Raw genomic sequence first — 17,332 nt, forward strand, 5'->3', positions numbered from 1 at the left:
ATTAGGGCTTCAATATATTAATTTTGGGGGACATAAACATTCAGGCCATAAATGGTGCCTACTCTAGGCTAAAAATTGGGGATTCTATTTCAATAGAAAGGGAGAAGAGAGATTGAGTATAATTATCAGTTTCTGTAGCATTAGTTGAGAAACCTAATGCTTAATGTAGGGTTTTTATGGAATTTTATTGAATTTAATTTCTAGAGTGGAGTAACATTCTAGGGTTTATTCCTTTATTCAACAAATATTTACTGAGTCTGGCAAGTACTAGGTATTGGAGATACATTGATGAGCAAAACACATTTTTTTCCTCACGTTCATGAAACTTGCATTTGTAGTGGGGGTGAGAGAAATCTATAAAATAACCACACATACAAATATGTGTTGCAAGTGGTGGTAAGCGTTATAAAGGGAAAAATACTGAGAAAGTGTATGAAGTTGTATAACAGGTCAATCATCCAGCAGTTAGAAAAGAATTCCCTGGGTGAAATTTAAGCTGAGCTTCAAAGAATACAAACTGAGGGAAGAGCATTTTAGGCAAAGGAGACAGTGTATGCAAAGGCCCTGAGGTGGAAAAGAGCATGGATTATTTGAGGAATTTAAGGAGGAACATGACAACCGATGGAAAGAGGGATATGTGGTGAGGCTATAGACATAGAAAAAGGCTAGGTTAGGCAGAGTTTCCTGGAAGCTATCATAAAGATGTTGATTTTTATCTTAAGAACAATGTGAAACCGTTATAATGTCATTAGCTGGAATTGACATAATGAGATTTGCATTTGGGAAAGCCCACTCTGGTGGCCTGGGAAAGAATGGATCTCAGTGGATAAAAAGACCAATTAGGAGGTTATTGGAGGGATCCAGGTGAGAGATAATGGCAGCTTGGAATTAAGCAGTGGCCTTGGTGATGGAGAGAAGTGGTATGTACGCAAGAGATATTTAGGACGTTAAAAAAATCAACACATCTAGTGATACATTGGATACAGAGGATGTTGGAGAGTAGGAGTCAGATTTGACTTTTTGGTGTTAGGTTTAAGCAATTGGATGAATGGTGGTGCCATTCACTGACATCGGGATCATTGGACAGGACTAGGTTTCAAGGGGAAGTTCATGAGTTTTGATATGTTGAGCTTGAGGGCCTTTGAGATAATCACACAGATATCAGGAAAGCAGTTACGTGGCCATGAGTTCAGAGAGTGGTTTAGCTGGAGATATAAGTATATTTGAACAATATTAAAAAAATGAGAGGTAATTGAGACCCCTATCTTGTATGGTCCAGAGAAAGAAGAATGTCTAGGGAAGGACCTGGGGGAGCTAGAACATTTAAAGGCTGATTAGGAAGTGGATGAAACAGCAAAAGCAACTGAAATAGAAAGTGAGCAGAGAGGTCGGGGGCAAACTAGGAGCCTATGGTGTTGAGGAAGGCAAAGTAAGTGTTTTGAGAAGAAAGCGTTTGATGCTGGTGAGAAGTCTAATAAAGCAAGAATTGAACATGGATGAACTTGGAGGACGTTACACTAAGTGAAGTAAGTCAGGCAGAGAAAGACAAATACTGTATGATCTTGCTTATATGTGGAATCTTAAAAAAGGAAAAAAAGTTGAACGTATAGAAGCAGAGAGTAGAAATATAGTTACCAGGGGCAGTGTGTGTGTGTGTGTGTGTGTGTGTGTGTGTGTGTGTGTGTGTGTGTGTGGAAATGGGGGAGAGGTTGGTTAAAGGGTACAAGTTTGCTGTTGCGTAGGATGAGTAAGTCCAGAGATCTAATGTGCAGGCATGATGAGTGTACTTAATAATACCTTACTGAACACTAAGAATATACTAAGAGAGTAGATTTCAGGTGCACTGAGCGCACACAAAAAGTGGTAATTATGTGAGGAGATGATATGTTAATTAGCTTGATTGTAGTCATCATTTCTGTCTGCATATGTGTATCAGATCATCATGTTGCATACCTTAAATGTATACAATTTTTTTTTAATGTATACAATTTTTATTAAAAAAACCCCAAGAACTGAAAATGTCCTTTAGCAAAATAATTGTTAATGACATTAGGGAGGAGTCCTTTTTGCATGAAAGCCACTGGATTGAGAAGTACCTTGAGGCGAGGAAAGAGAGACAGCAAGTTGGTACTCTAGGAGCAAATTGGGTTGATTTTTTAGCTTTAGGTCATGGTATCACCTATATTTGTGTACCTTTGTTTCCCTGATCTCAAACTCACTTCCCTTTTCTCTCATTGGTACCCATTTGTGTGAATTTGACTTTCAGCATTTATTCCAATTTTTGTACTTTTAATTACCAGTATGTTTATTCATGAAAAATATATTATTTTGAGGTTTTTTTTTTTTTGCGTTACGTGGGCCTCTCACTGTTGTGGCCTCTCCCGTCGCAGAGCACAGGCTCTGGACGCGCAGACTCAGCGGCCATGGCTCATGGGCCCAGCTGCTCTGCGGCATGTGGGATCTTCCCGGACCGGGGCACGAACCCATGTCCCCTGCATCGGCAGGCGGACTCTCAACCACTGTGACACCAGGGAAGCCCTATTTTGAGTTTTTTAAAAATTATCAAAATGCTGTTGTATTTTGTATATTTCTGTTTCTTGAATTTTTTTGCTCAGCCACTCAACATTATATTTTTCAACTCTATATATGTAGATTTAGTTTGCTTCTTTTCTTGGTGTATTATAGTCTATTTTGTGCATTATAGTCTATTTTATTTCAGTTTTTTTTTTTAAAGATGGAACTTTAGGTTGTTCTCAAGACTTTGATATCATAAATGATGATGTAGTAAACACTATTGTATGTGTTTATTGAATTATAGAGTATGCACTCAGTTTCATAAGATGTTGTTGAGTTACTCAGTAGAATGCCTGGCCAGGAGATAGGGATCCAGCTGTGTGGGAGGATCCCTATTTCCTTATATGCTCTCCAAAATTTGATTCTGATATTTTGATTTGGGGTATTTAATTTCTTTGATTTGTGGTGATATTATAATGGTGAATATCATGGAAGTAAATGACTAGATCTATATAGTGAAATTTAAGGAAAAAAGGAATATATGTGTTGTGATTCATTCCCAAGTATTTTAAAACAAAATTATTAAATTCTGACCAATTTTCCATGGTAACCTACATCTCTTTTTTAAAAAAAAAATTTTTATTAAAAAATTTTTTTATTGGAGTATAGTTGTCTTACAATGTTGTGTTATTTTCAGATGTACAGCAAAGTGAATCAGTTATACATACACATATATCCACTATTTTTCTTTATAGATTCTTTTCCCATATTGGCCACTACAGAGTATTGAGTGGAGTTCCCTGTGCTATACAGCATGTTCTCATTAGTTATCTATTTTATATATAGTAGTGTGTATACGTCAGTCCCAATCTCCCAATTTATCCCGCCCCACCCCCCCTTATCCCCTGGTAACCATAAGTTTGTTTTCTACATCCGTGCCTCTACTTCTGTTTTGTAAATAAGTTCATTTGTACCCCCCCTTTTTTTAGATTCTACATACATGATATCATATGATCTTTGTCTTTCTGTATCTGACTTACTTCACTCAGTATGACAATCTCTAGGTCCATCCATGTTGCTGCAAATGGCATTCTTTCTTTTTTATTGCTGAGTAATATTTCCTTATATGCTCTCCAAAATTTGATTCTGATGTTTTGATTTGGGGCATTAATTTCTTTGATTTATGGTGATATTATAATGGTGAATATCATGGAAATAAATGATTAAATCTATATAGTGAGATTTAAGGAAAAAAGGAATATACATGTAATTAATTCCCAAGTATTTTATAACAAAATTATTAAATTCTGGCCAATTTTCCATGGTAACCTACATCTCTTTTTGCTTGGATTACTGTTCCCCCTTATTTAGTTTATGTGCTTAAAGAATCTAAGAACTATATAAAATATTTATAGAGAAATTAATAAAAAACCTATTCTTTAGAACCTAAATAAAATGAGCAATTACAAGTTAATAGTAGACTTTATCAAACTGTAAGAGTTATATTAAACTCTTAGTGAAAAGCTGCTCTTAGGAACTGTTTCCCAATTGTCTTTCTTTCAGGATTTTGAGTTGGCTGAGAAAACTTCTTGATGTTTCTGAGAGCACTTTGAAGTGACAATAAACGTGTCACACAGTTCGCAGAAGTTTTAGAACTAAGAAAAATGAATAGGTAGGTTATATTCTTTGTGTATCTTATATTTGGGTATCTTATATTTATTTTGCAGTAATACAAAATATTTAGTTGGTAATTGTATTGGCATTCATATAATTCTAGAACTCCATCTCCCTCTCTTCCCAAATATGGGTGGACATATTTCAAATCAAAGTACTTCAGTCCTGCTTAAATTCCACATTATCTATCAGAAGGTTGTTGCAGTTTACCAGGTCAAATTCAGGTTTCCACTACAAACAAATTTTTTTCCTTTTCCATTATGGTTTATTACAGTCTGGCACGGTGGTATGCCTGTAGTCCCAGCTACTCAGGAGGCTGAGGCAGGAGGATTGCTTGAGCCCAGTAGTTCTGGGCTGTAGTGCACTATGCCCTTCGGGTGTCCGCACTAAGTTCAGCATCATTATGGTGACCTCCCAGGAGTGGGGGACCACCAGGTTGCCTAAGGAGGGGTGAACCAGCCCAGATCAGAAATGGGGCAGGTCAGAACTCCTGTGCTGATCCATTATGGTTTATTACAGGATATTAAATATAGTTCCCTGTGTTATACAGTAGGACCTTGTTGTTTATCTATTTTATATGTAGTAGTTTGCATCTGCTAATCCCAAACTCCTAATTTATCTCTCCCCCTTCCCCTTTGGTAACTGTAAGTTTATTTTCTGTGTTTGTGAGTCTGTTCTGTTTGTAACTAAGTTCCATTTGTGTCATATTTTAGATTCCACATATAACTGAGATCATGTGGTATTTGTCATTTTCTTTCTGACTTCCTTCAATTAGCATGATATTCTCTGTGTCCATCCATGTTGCTGCAAATAGCATTATTTCATTCTTTTTTATGGCTGAGTAGTATTTCACTGTGTATATATACCACATCTTCTTTATCCATTCATCTCTCGATGGACATTTAGGTTGCTTCCATGTCTTGGCTATTGTAAATAGTGCTGCTATGAACAGTGGGGTGCACGTATCTTTTTTTTTTTGAAGATAAAAAATATATTTTAAAAGAACAACAGTCAGGGTGGTACAAATAAAGCAAAGACTAAGATGATCATTAAACCTAATTATTCCAGTAAATATGTTAAAAATTGAGCAAATATTTCAATTATCAAAGAAAAATTATCAGAGTGAATTTTCTTTTTAGGGTACATGTATCTTTTTGAATTATAATTTTCTCCAGATATATGCCTAGGAATGGGATTGCTGGATCATATGGCAATTCTATTTTTAGTTTTTTAAGGAATCTCCATACTGTTCTCCATAGTAGCTGCACCAATTTACATTCCCACCAACAGTGTAGGAGTGTTCCCTTTTCTCCAGCTTTTGTTATTTGTAGACTTTTTAATCTCATGGCTATTCTGACCAGTGTGAGGTGGTACCTTATCTTTTCTTTAAACAGAATTTTAAAGAACTCTTCAAAAAGAAAATTTAGTCTTCAAGTGATTATTAAAACTAGCCAAACAAGCACATATAATTCATAGAGACAACTCTAAATAACTCAAAAGACTGTGGGTTGCTTGGCCACCAATCTTTCTTTACTAGAGGTTTGGGATACTATGATAGCCTAAGGACTTGATGCATATCTCAGCTTTTTTTTTCTTCTTCTGACTTTTTGGTCTTGATTCTTACTTTTTATCCCATTAGTTGACTGAGGAAATAATTATCTTTTAGGTTCTTTTAATGTCTAAGAAACAGAGACATTCTCAGATTACCTTACTTAATGGGGTTTATTGTAATGATACCCTGGGAAACAAGGATACAAGAAACAGTTTTAACCACCAAACATTCAGGCCTCAAGGAGACCACAATGTACTTTAGGATACAGTTCTTAGTAGCTGTGTCACCCTGAGGCTCAGAAACCCCAGAAACCTATTGCTCCGTATTCTGCACGTCACCATTAGGGTAACATTACTTGCTATTTCTGCATCTACTACTCCTGACACTTCTCCCTGCCACCCTCTTTGTAAACACTAAGTTCAAACCTCCCCCCCAAATGGTGGTATAGTTAATCACCATCTATTTTAGAGTGCTTTCCTAGCCCCCACAGTGAGCTGAGTTCTCACGGAGATTACCTCCCAGTCTGTTAACCAGCCTCTAAATGGCACTCTCTGGGTCAGCTGCTCATTCCTTGTCCAGACATTGAGACCAAGGTATCAGGATACCTTATTTGTGAGTATGTGGACATGGAAGAACTTGAAGATTTCCTTGAGGTCGACAATATAATTAGAAGTACCTTACTCGACCAGACAAGTAAAAATGATGTCTCTTTTGTTAAACATATAGGAGAGACTTATACACTGCATCTGCAGGCATTTCCATAGCCGAGATGACTATTCTAAGGGTTTCCTTCAAAGCTAGTGTGGCCAACTTGTCTTGGGTTTCTTGAGTGTTTCTGGGTTTGAGCACTGAAAGTTCCTCATCCTGAAATTCCTCTGTCCCAGGCAAACTGGGAGGTTGGTTACTCTGAAGTCAATTCCTTTTCCTTTACCTTCCTCTTTCCCTCCCTTTCTCCCTTCCTTCCTTCCTTCCTTCCTTCCTTCTTTCCTTCCTTCCACAAATATTTATTGAGTGCATGTTATGTCAGTATCTGTGCTGGGTGGTGCAGAAATAGTGGTGAATGGAACAGATATATTTCATTTTCTTTTTGAATTTACAGTCTATGGTCGTAGACAGAACCTGACAGACAGAATGCTGTGTGATGAAAGGCAAAGTGCAGGGTATCTTGGGAGGTGTAATGGGACCTGGGGGCATCTCCATTTGGTTTAGTGGGTACTGAGGAAACAACTGAGAACAAAACAGACAAGCTCTCCCTCTCGTGGATTGCATTCAAATCTGTGTATGTGTGAGTGTGTGGGTGGGGTGTTTGGGGAAGACAATCAACAGGTAAACAAAGTGAGTTTTCTGAGAAAATAGAACCAGATGATTAGATCGTGACTTGGCAAGAGGTCAGGTGGCAAGGAAATTCTCTTTTAGAAGGTGACATTTTGGCTGAGACTTGCATGGCAAGAAGGAGGTAGCCATCCATAGTATGGGAATGGAAAGGAGGCTAGTGTCACTGGGGTTAGAGTAATGAGTGTTAGGAGATAAGGCCAAAGAAACAGGCAGAATCCATATCATTTAGGGTCTTGGGCTTTGTAGGCCATGGTAAGGAATTTTATTCTAGGGGTGATAGGGTAGGTTTTATGTAACCTGATCTCAATTCCAGGAATAGTTCCCTTCTTGAGTAAGAAGATTAAAGATTGAAGTAAGGTCCACTATAATATTTGAGCTAGAGGGATTAGGAGGTTGGTAGTGTCATTCAAGGTCACAGAGAATTTAAGAAGTGATAATTTATGGAGAAAGAAATTGTGTCATATTCAAGATGTGAAGTTTAAGAGAGGCAGTGAAGAATAAAAATTGCTGGCTAATAATTTTACTTTAAGACTGGTCTTTAAACTAATATTTGGAAGCCATTGTGCACTTGTACCAGTGGTTGAAGAGACGTGATCATATTTGTTTCCCAGAGCAGACAGTACAGAAAGAGGAAATCAAAGAACCTAGGATCATGTGAGAAGACAAGTCTAATTTTACTGTGTCAAATGTTTGTACTTTGTTTTTGAGACATACATAATGGCAAAAATATCTTGAGCTAAGTAAATAAATGCCCAATAACAACAGTTCACTTACTAAAACAGATTTTCAACCCCTATATAGACTAACTATAAACAATCCTTGCCTTATGGAACATGACTCGATTCTCAAACTTTTAAAGTAATGTTAATTGTCCATAGGAGCACACACTCCAGTTTTAACTTGGGCACTTACACAAAGTAGATGACTAGGTAGCATTTCAGAATGGGAAAGTTTTGGATGAGGCATTAAAGAAACATGCAGGCTATGAATTTTATGGGAACATTGTAGACAGAAAACATGAGTCTAGTCTGGGTTAATTTGCTGCTTTTCTTTGAGCAGCCTATTTTTGGTAAAAAATTAAGTCTCTTAGCTAGAAAAATAAAACAGTTGGCGATATCTTCCATTTCATGTGCCCATGAATCAGAAGGACCCAGCTGATGCTCAACTCATCCTTGAGAAGGAGACTGACAAGGAAACAAATGAAGGAGAAAAAGTGGTAAGGGAAGAAAGAGGAGGGATCAGGGAAGAGACAAAGAATACGGATCCAAGGGTATGCAAAACTCATCTAAGATAGTCTTTACATGTTACTTTGAGAGGTAGGGTGAAGAGTAATGGACTAATTTTTGCCAGTATAAGCTAGGACAGTTGCAGAAAGGAATAAGAGGAAACCCTCACTTCCTGTGTTATGGTAACTGGTGCTCTGGGTCCAGTAAGGTGGATATGTTTTCCACTGTACAGATGAGATAGAGGAATGGTGGCATAACCTGTACAAAATTTCAGAGATAGTAAATATGAGAACCTGAATGAGTGCTACAGCAATCATGTGTTCCTAATTTTCCGGCAGGGTCATGATTTCAGATTTCTGCTCAGTGTTACCCTTAGGACATTTTTATTTGTGAAACCATGTGTGTCATCCTACTAGAAGCCATGTATTTTGGGTTCCCGTCCAGCACTCTTTCCTTTCACTTATTGCTGAAACCAAGAGCACAATTCCCATTAAGAGAAGAATCTCTGTGCTGTAAAGTAAAACAAATCGTGCATTCCTTCCGGGACCATTGTCTTTGTTTTTCTTTTTTTTTTTTTTTTACTGTACTTACCACATTATCTCCCAGAGGGAGTCTGTCAGATTCTGTAACTTTGACACAAATTATTCCATAAGAGATTTACCCAAATGATATCTAAGAGAGAAGTGAAATTCTTTCACTGTTGGGGCGATTTACCCTTAAATTATGGGTGACCACTGGGCAACCTATTTGAGATAGCAACTTCTGTAATATGACTAAGCTATGGTCTTTAGAGAGGCATTTGTTTTACTAAAGCAATAAATATCATGGAAAAACAAATCAATGGTTTTGTATGGAAAAATAAGAGGAAGCATTTTATTTTCCTGACTAAACCATTAGAACATTTTGGTGATGTAGATGAGAAAGATATGAGAAAATTTTAAGATTGGTGAAAAATTCAAATAGGTATAGACCATATTTGTGAATAGTAGGAAGTACCTTTTTTTGGATGTAGGTAATAAGCAAAGTGAAGATCCTGAGTTATGAATAGTAAAAGGATTTGAAAGTTTAATAACTTCTAAATAAAGAGTGGACTAGTGGACAGATTCTCCACTCTTAAAAATAAGTCTTGCAGAGAATGTTTTATCTAATAAACTTTCCATTGGAAGCACAGGATGTCATGTAAGTTGGGGACAACTAAAAAGAGGTCTTGTAGAGAATCTCTGATTCATAGAACTTTTTTGCTGGACAATGGCTGATTGGGTCTCACTTAGAGAACACTTCTTGAAGATCTTACAGATAATGTAGGGAGTTGAAAATAATCTCAGAGGTGCCTCTGCCTTCATGAACTTTATAGTTAAGTAATGAGATACATATAAATATGAAGAGATGATCAGTCTCTCTTTTACTCTTATCTCCCTCTACTTCCTGTCTTCTATGTCATTTAGGCAAACTGTATTGTAGGCATATCTGTTTTACTGCACTTTGCTTTATTGCTCTTCACAGATACTGCATTTTTTTTACAAATTGAAGGTTTGTGGCAACTCTACATTGAACAAGTCTATCAGTGCCATTTTTCTAACAGCATTTGTTTACTTCATGCCTCTGTGTCACATTTTGGTAATTTTTGCAGTATTTCATTTTTTTCATTAATATTATATTTGTTATGGTGATCTGTGATTAGTGATCTTCGATGTCACTCTTGTAATTGTTTTTGGTGCTGTGAACTGTGCCCATATAAGTTGGTGAACTTAATCAATAAACGTGTGTTTTCTGACTGCTCCACCAATCAGCCCTTCCCTCCATCTCTCTCCCTCTTCTCTGGCCTCCCTATTACCTGAGACACAACAGTATTGAAATTAGGCCAATTAATAATCCTATAATGGCATCTAAGTGTTAAAGTGAAAGGAAGAGCTACATGTCTCTCATTTTAAATCAAAAGCTAGATATGATTAGGCTTACTGAGGAAGGCATGTCAAAAGCTGAGATAGGTCAAATGCTAGCCTCTTGCACCAAACAGTTAGCTAACTTGTGAATTCAAAGGAAAAGTTCTTGAAACTTAAATGTGCTATTCCAGTGAACACATGAATGATAAGAAAACAAAACAGTTTTACTGCTGATATGGAGAAAGTTTCAGTGGTCTGGACAGAAGATCAAACCAGCCACAACATTCCTTAAGCCAAAACCTAATCCAGAGCTAGGCCCTAACTCTCTTCAATACTATGAAAGCTGAGAGAGTTGAGGAAGCTGAGAGAGGTGAGGAAGCTGTAGAAGAAAAGTTTGAAGCTAGCAGAAGGAAGTTGAATGAAGTAGAATGAAATTGAAGGAAAGAAGCCATCTTTATAACATAAAAGTGCAAGGTGCAGTAGGAAGTGCTGATGAAGAAGCTGCAGCAAGTTATCCAGATCTAGCTAAGATCATTAATGAAGGTGCCTACACTAAACAATGAACTTTCAATGTAGACAAAACAGCCTTATATTGGAAGAAGATGCCATCTAAGACTTTCATAGCTAGAGAAGAGAAGGCAATGCCTGGCTTCAAAGCTTCAAAGGATAGGCTGACTCTCTTGTTAGGGGCTAATGCAGCTGGTGACTTTAAGTTGAAGCCAATGCTCATTTACCATTCTGAAAATCCTTGGGCCCTTAAAAATTATGCTAAATCTACTCTGCCTGTGCTCTATAAATGGAACTACAAAGCTTAGATGAGAGCCCATCTGTTTCCAACATGGTTTAAGAAATATTTTAAGCCCACTGTTGAGACGTACTGCTAAGAAAAAAAAGATTCCTTTCACAGCATTATTGCTCATTGACAATGCACCTGTTTACCCAAGAGCTCTGATGGAACTGTACAACAGGTTAATATTTTCATGCCTAATACAACATCCATTCTATAGCCCATAGATCAGTGAAAAATTTCAACTTTCAAATCTTATTATTGAAAAAATGCATTTTGTAAGGTTATAGTTGCCATTGATAGTGATTCCTCTGATGGATCTGGGCAAAGTAAGTTGAAAACCTGGAAAGGATTTATCATTCTAGATGCCATCAAGAACATTCATGATTCATGGAAAGTCAAAATATTACCATTAATAGGAGTTTGGAAGAAGTTGATTCCAACCCTCACAGATGACTTGGAAGTGTTCAGGACTTCAGTAGAAGTATCTGCAGATGTGAAAATTGCCAAAGAACTAGAATTAAAAGTGGAACCTGAAGTGTGACTGAATTGCTGTACTATCATGATGAAACTTTAATGGATGAGGAGTTGCTTCTTATGGATGAGTAAAGAAGGTGGTATCTTGAGATGAAATTTATTCCTTGTGAAGATGCTTTGAAGATTGTTGAAATGACAACAAAGAATTTAGAATATTACATAAACTTAGTTAATAAAGCAGTGGCAGCTTTTGGGAGGACTGACTCCAATTTTGAAAGAAGTCCTGCTGTGGATAAGATGCTATCAAACAGCATCGTATACTACAGAGAAATTGTTCACAAAAGGAAGAGTCAGTTGATGGGGCAAACTCATTGCTGTCTTGTTTTAAGAAATCGTCACGGCCACCCTAACCTTCAGCCACCACCACCCTGATCAGTCAGCAGCCATCAACATCGAGGCAAGACCTTCCACTGGAAAAAAGATTATGACTTCCTCAAGGCTCAGATGATGATTAGCACTTTTTTTTTTTCTTTTGCGGTACGCGGGCCTCTCTCTGTTGTGGCCTTTCCTGTTGCAGAGCACAGGCTCTGGACGCGCAGACTCAGCGGCCATGGCTCACAGGCCCAGCTGCTCCGTGGCATGTGGGATCTTCCCAGACCGGGGCACGAACCCGTGTCCCCTGCATCGGCAGGCGGACTCTCAACCACTGCGCCACCAGGGAAGCCCGATTAGCACTTTTTAGCAATAAAGTACTTTAAACTAAAGTATGTACATTGTTTCTTTAGACATAATGCTATTTCACAATTAATAGACTACAGCATAGTCTAAATATAACTTTCATATACAATGGGAAACAAAAAATTTGTGTGATTTGCCTTTTATGATATTTGCTTTATTGTGGCAGTCTGGAACTGAACCTGCAATATCTCTGAGGTATGCCTGTATTCCCATTTCTACCAGATTCTAAACAGACTTGAACCTCCTTGTCTTTTCTCACACAGTTCTCACTTCTTAGAACACAGCTCCTTCCCTTGAGCTCTTTGTATCTAAATCTTACCAGTCTTTCTAGAAATTAGACATTAGGGCACTGGAATCATTATCAGCCATTATGTTAGTCACTAAGAACGATAACTGATGGAAGGGTGGAAAGGAGGATTATGAGCAAGTGGTAGATATAACAAAAGAGACAACAGTGTTCTAGAAACTGGTATTTGATGGAAAAGAGGGTGAGGAAAAGGTAGTGGAAATGGAGATTTCCCTTTAGAAGAGGAAAGGCAATTGACAGGGAATTGCAGAAAAGTGGTTTGGGAACAATGTTTGGGAGGAAATGGGAACTTTTATAACAAGCCCCAGAATGGAGTATTTGATACTGGCTATATATAGCCATTGCCCTTGTGGTATCACTGGAAGGTGGCCTGGGTACATTTAAGGGTAGGTGGTGGTGGGCAGAAGACCTAAATAGACATTTCTCCAAAGAAGACATACAGATTGCCAACAAACACGTGAAGGATGCTCAACCTCACTAATCATTAGAGAAATGCAAATCAAAACTACGATGAGGTATCACCTCACACCGGTCAGAATGGCCATCAGCAAAAAAATCTACAGGGAGGAGCTTCAAGATGGCGGAAGAGTAAGACTCGGAGATCACCTTCCTCTCCACAGATACATAAGAAATACATCTACACGCGAAACTACTTCTATAGAACACATACTGAATGCTGGCAGAAGACCTCAGACCTCCCAAAAGGCAAGAAGCTCCCCACGTATCTGGGTAGGGCATAAGAAAATCGAAAAAACAGAGACAAAAGAATAGGGATGGGACCTGCACCAGTGGGAGGGAGCTGTGAAGGAGGAAAGGTTTCCACACATTAGGAATCCCCTTCGTGGGCGGAGACTGTGGGTGGCGGTGGGGGGAAGCTTCGGAGCCGCGGAGCAGAGCGCAGCAACAGGGGTGCAGAGGGCAAAGCAGGGAGATTCCCGCACAGAGGATCGGTGCCCACCAGCACTCACCAGCCTGAGAGGCTTGTCTGCTCACCCGCCGGGGCGTGCGGGGGCTGGGAACTGAGGCTCGGGCTTTGGAGGTCGGATCCCAGGGAGAGGACTGGGGTTGGCGGTGTGAACGCAGCCTGAAGGGGGCTAGTGCACCACGGCTAGCCGGGAGGGAGTCTGGGAAAAGGTCTGGAGCTGCCGAAGAGGCAAGAGACTTTTTCTTGTCTGTTTCCTGGTGCGCGAGGAGAGGGGATTAAGAGCGCCGCTTAAAGGAGCTCCAGAGACAGGTGTGCGCCGCGGCTATCGGCGCAGACCCCAGAGACGGGCATGAGATGCTAAGGCTGCTGCTGCTGCCGCTAAGAAGCCTGTGTGCAAGCACAGGTCACTATCCACATCTCACCTCCCGGGAGCCTGTGCAGCCTGCCCCTGCCAGGGTCACGTGATCCAGGGACAACTTCCCTGGGAGAACGCACGGTGGCCTCAGGCTGGTGCAACGTCACGCCGGCCTCTGCCTCCACAGTCTCGCCCCACATCCCTAGCCCTCCCTCCCCCTGCATGAGTTAGCCAGAGCCCCCGAATCAGCTGCTCCTTTACCCTGTCCTGGCTGAGCGAAGAACAGATGCCCTCAGGCGACCTACACGCAGAGGCGTGTCCAAATCTGAAGCTGAACCCTGGGAGCTGTGCGAACAAAGAAGAGAAACGGGAATTTCTCCCAGCAGCCTCAGGATCAGCGGATAAATCTCCACAATCAACTTGATGTACCCTGCATCAGTGGAATACCTGAGTGGAAAACGAATCGTCCGAAATTGAGGAGGTGGACTTCGGGAGCAAAGATACATATATATTTTTTTCCCTTTTTCTCTTTTTATGTGTATGTGTATGGTTCCCTGTGTGATTTTGTCTGTATAGCTTTGCTTTTACCATTTGTGCTAGGGTTCTGTATGTCTGGTTTTCTTTTTACTTAAAATTTTTTTCTTCATAATTATTTTTTATTTTAATAACTTCATTTTATTTTATTTTACTTTATTTTATCCCCTTCCTTCCTTCCTTCCTTCCTTCCTTCCTTCCTTCCTTCCTTCCTTCCTTCCTTCCTTCCTTCCTTCCTTCCTATTTTTTCTCCCTTTTATTCTGAGCCGTGTGGATGAAAGGCTCTTGGTGCTCCAGCCAGGCATCAGGGCTGTGCCTCTGAGGTGGGAGAGCCAACTTCAGGACACTGGTCCACAAGAGACCTCCCAGCTCCACGTAATATCAAATGGCAAAAATCTCCCAGAGATCTCCATCTCAACGCCAAGACCCAGCTCCACTCAATGACCAGCAAGCTACAGTGCTGGACATCCTATGCCAAACAACTAGCAAGACAAGAACACAACCCCACCCATTAGCAGAGAGGCTGCCTAAAATCATAATAACTCCACAGACACTCCAAAACACAACACCAGACGTGGACCTGCCCACCAGAAAGACAAGATCCAGCCTCATCCACCAGAACACAGGCACTAGTCCCCTCCAACAAGAAGCCTACACAACCCACTGACCAACCTTAGCCACTGGGGACAGACACCAAAAACAATGGGGATTACGAACCTGCAGCCTGCAAAAAGGAGACCCCAAACACAGTAAGTTAAGCAAAATGAGAAGACAGAAAAATGCACAGCAGATGAAGGAGCAAGGTAAAAACCCACCAGACCTAACAAATGAAGAGGAAAAAGGCAGTCTACCTGAAAAAGAATTCAGAATAATGATAGTAAACATGATCCAACATCTTGGAAATAGAGTAGAGAAAATACAAGAAAGATTTAACAAGGACCTAGAAGAACGAAAGAGCAAACAAACAATGATGAACAGCACAATAAATGAAATTTAAAATTCTCTAGAAGGGATCAATAGCAGAATAACTGAGGCAGAAGAATGGCTAAATGATGTGGAAGATAAAATAGTGGAAATAACTACTGCAAAGCAGAATAAAGAAAAAAGAATGAAAAGAACTGAGGACAGTCTCAGAAACTTCTGGGACAACAGTAAAGGCACCAACATTCGAATTATAGGGGTCCGAGGAGAAGAAGAAGAGAAAAAGAAAGGGACTGAGAAAATATTTGAAGAGATTATAGTTGAAAACCTCCCTAATATGGGAAAGGAAATAGTTAATCAACTCCAGGAAGCACAGAGAGTCCCATACAGGATAAAGCCAAGGAGAAACATGCCAATACACATATTAATCAAACTATCAAAAATTAAATACAAAGAAAACATATTAAAAGCAGCAAGGGAAGAACAACAAATAACACACAAGGGAATCCCCATAAGGTTAACAGCTGATTTTTCAGCAGAAACTCTGCAAGCCATAAAGGAGTGGCAGGACATATTTAAAGTGATGAAGGAGAAAAACCTACAACCAAGATTACTCTACCCATCAAGGATCTCATTCAGATTTGATGGAGAAATTAAAACCTTTACAGACACAGAAAAGCTAGGAGAAATCAGCACCACCAAACCAGCTTTACAACAAATGCTAAAGGAACTTCTCTAGGGAGGAAACAGAAGAGAAGGAAAAGACCTACAATAACAAACCCAAAACAATTAAGAAAATTGGAATAGGAACATACATATTGATAATTACCTTAAATGTAAATGGATTAAATGCTCCAACCAAGAGATATAGACTGGCTGAATGGATACAAAAACAAGACCCGTATATATGCTGTCTACAAGAGACCCACTTCAGACCTAGGGACACATACAGACTGAAAGTGAGGGGATGGAAAAAGATATTGCATGTGAATGGAAATCAAAAGAAAGCTGGAGTAGCAATTCTCATATCAGACAAAATAGACTTTAAAATAAAGACTATTACAAGAGAAAAGAAGGACACTACTTAATGATGAAGGGATCGATCCAAGAAGAAGATATAACAATTGTAAATATGTATGCACCCAACATAGGAGCACTTCAATACATAAAGCAAATACTAACAGGCATAAAAGGGGAAATCGACAGTAACACAATCATAGTAGGGAACTTTAACACCCCACTTTCACCAATGGACAGATCATCCAAAATGAAAATGAATAAGGAAACACAAGCTTTAAATGATACATTAAGCAAGATGGACTTAATTGATATTTATAGGACATTCCATCCCAAAACAACAGAATACACATTCTTCACAAGTGCTCATGGAACATTCTCTAGGATAGATCATATCTTGGGTAACAAATCAAGCCATGGTAAATTTAAGAAAATTGAAATCGTATCAAGTATCTTTTCTGACCACAACGCTATGAGACTAGATATTACAGGAAAAAAATCTGTAAAAAATACAAGCACATGGAGGCTACTTAATAACCAAGATATTACTGAAGAAATCAAAGAGGAACTCAAAAAATACCTAGAAACAAATGACAATGAAAACACGACGACCCAAAACCTATGGGATGCAGCAAAAGCAGTTCTAAATGGGAAGTTTATAGCAATACAATCCTACCTTAAGAAACAAGAAACAACTCAAATAAACAACCTAACCTTACATCTAAAGTAATTAGAGAAAGAACAAAAAAACCCCAATGTTAGCAGAAGGAAAGAAATCATAAAGATCAGATCAGAAATAAATGAAAAAGAAATGAAGGAAACAATACCAAAGATCAATAATATTAAAAGCTGGTTCTTTGAGAAGAGAAACAAAATTGATAAACCATTAGCCAGACTCATCAAGAAAGAAAGGTAGAAGACTCAAATCAATAGAATTAGAAATGAAAAAGGAGAAGTAACAACTGACACTGCAGAAATACAAAGGATCATGAGAGATTACTACAATCAACTCTGTGCCAATAAAATGGACAACCTGGAAGAAATGGACAAATTCTTAGAAATGCACAACCTTCCGAGACTGAACCAG

This window comes from Lagenorhynchus albirostris, chromosome 3, assembly GCF_949774975.1.
Source record: "Lagenorhynchus albirostris chromosome 3, mLagAlb1.1, whole genome shotgun sequence".
In the NCBI taxonomy this organism is placed as follows: Eukaryota; Metazoa; Chordata; class Mammalia; order Artiodactyla; family Delphinidae; genus Lagenorhynchus; species Lagenorhynchus albirostris.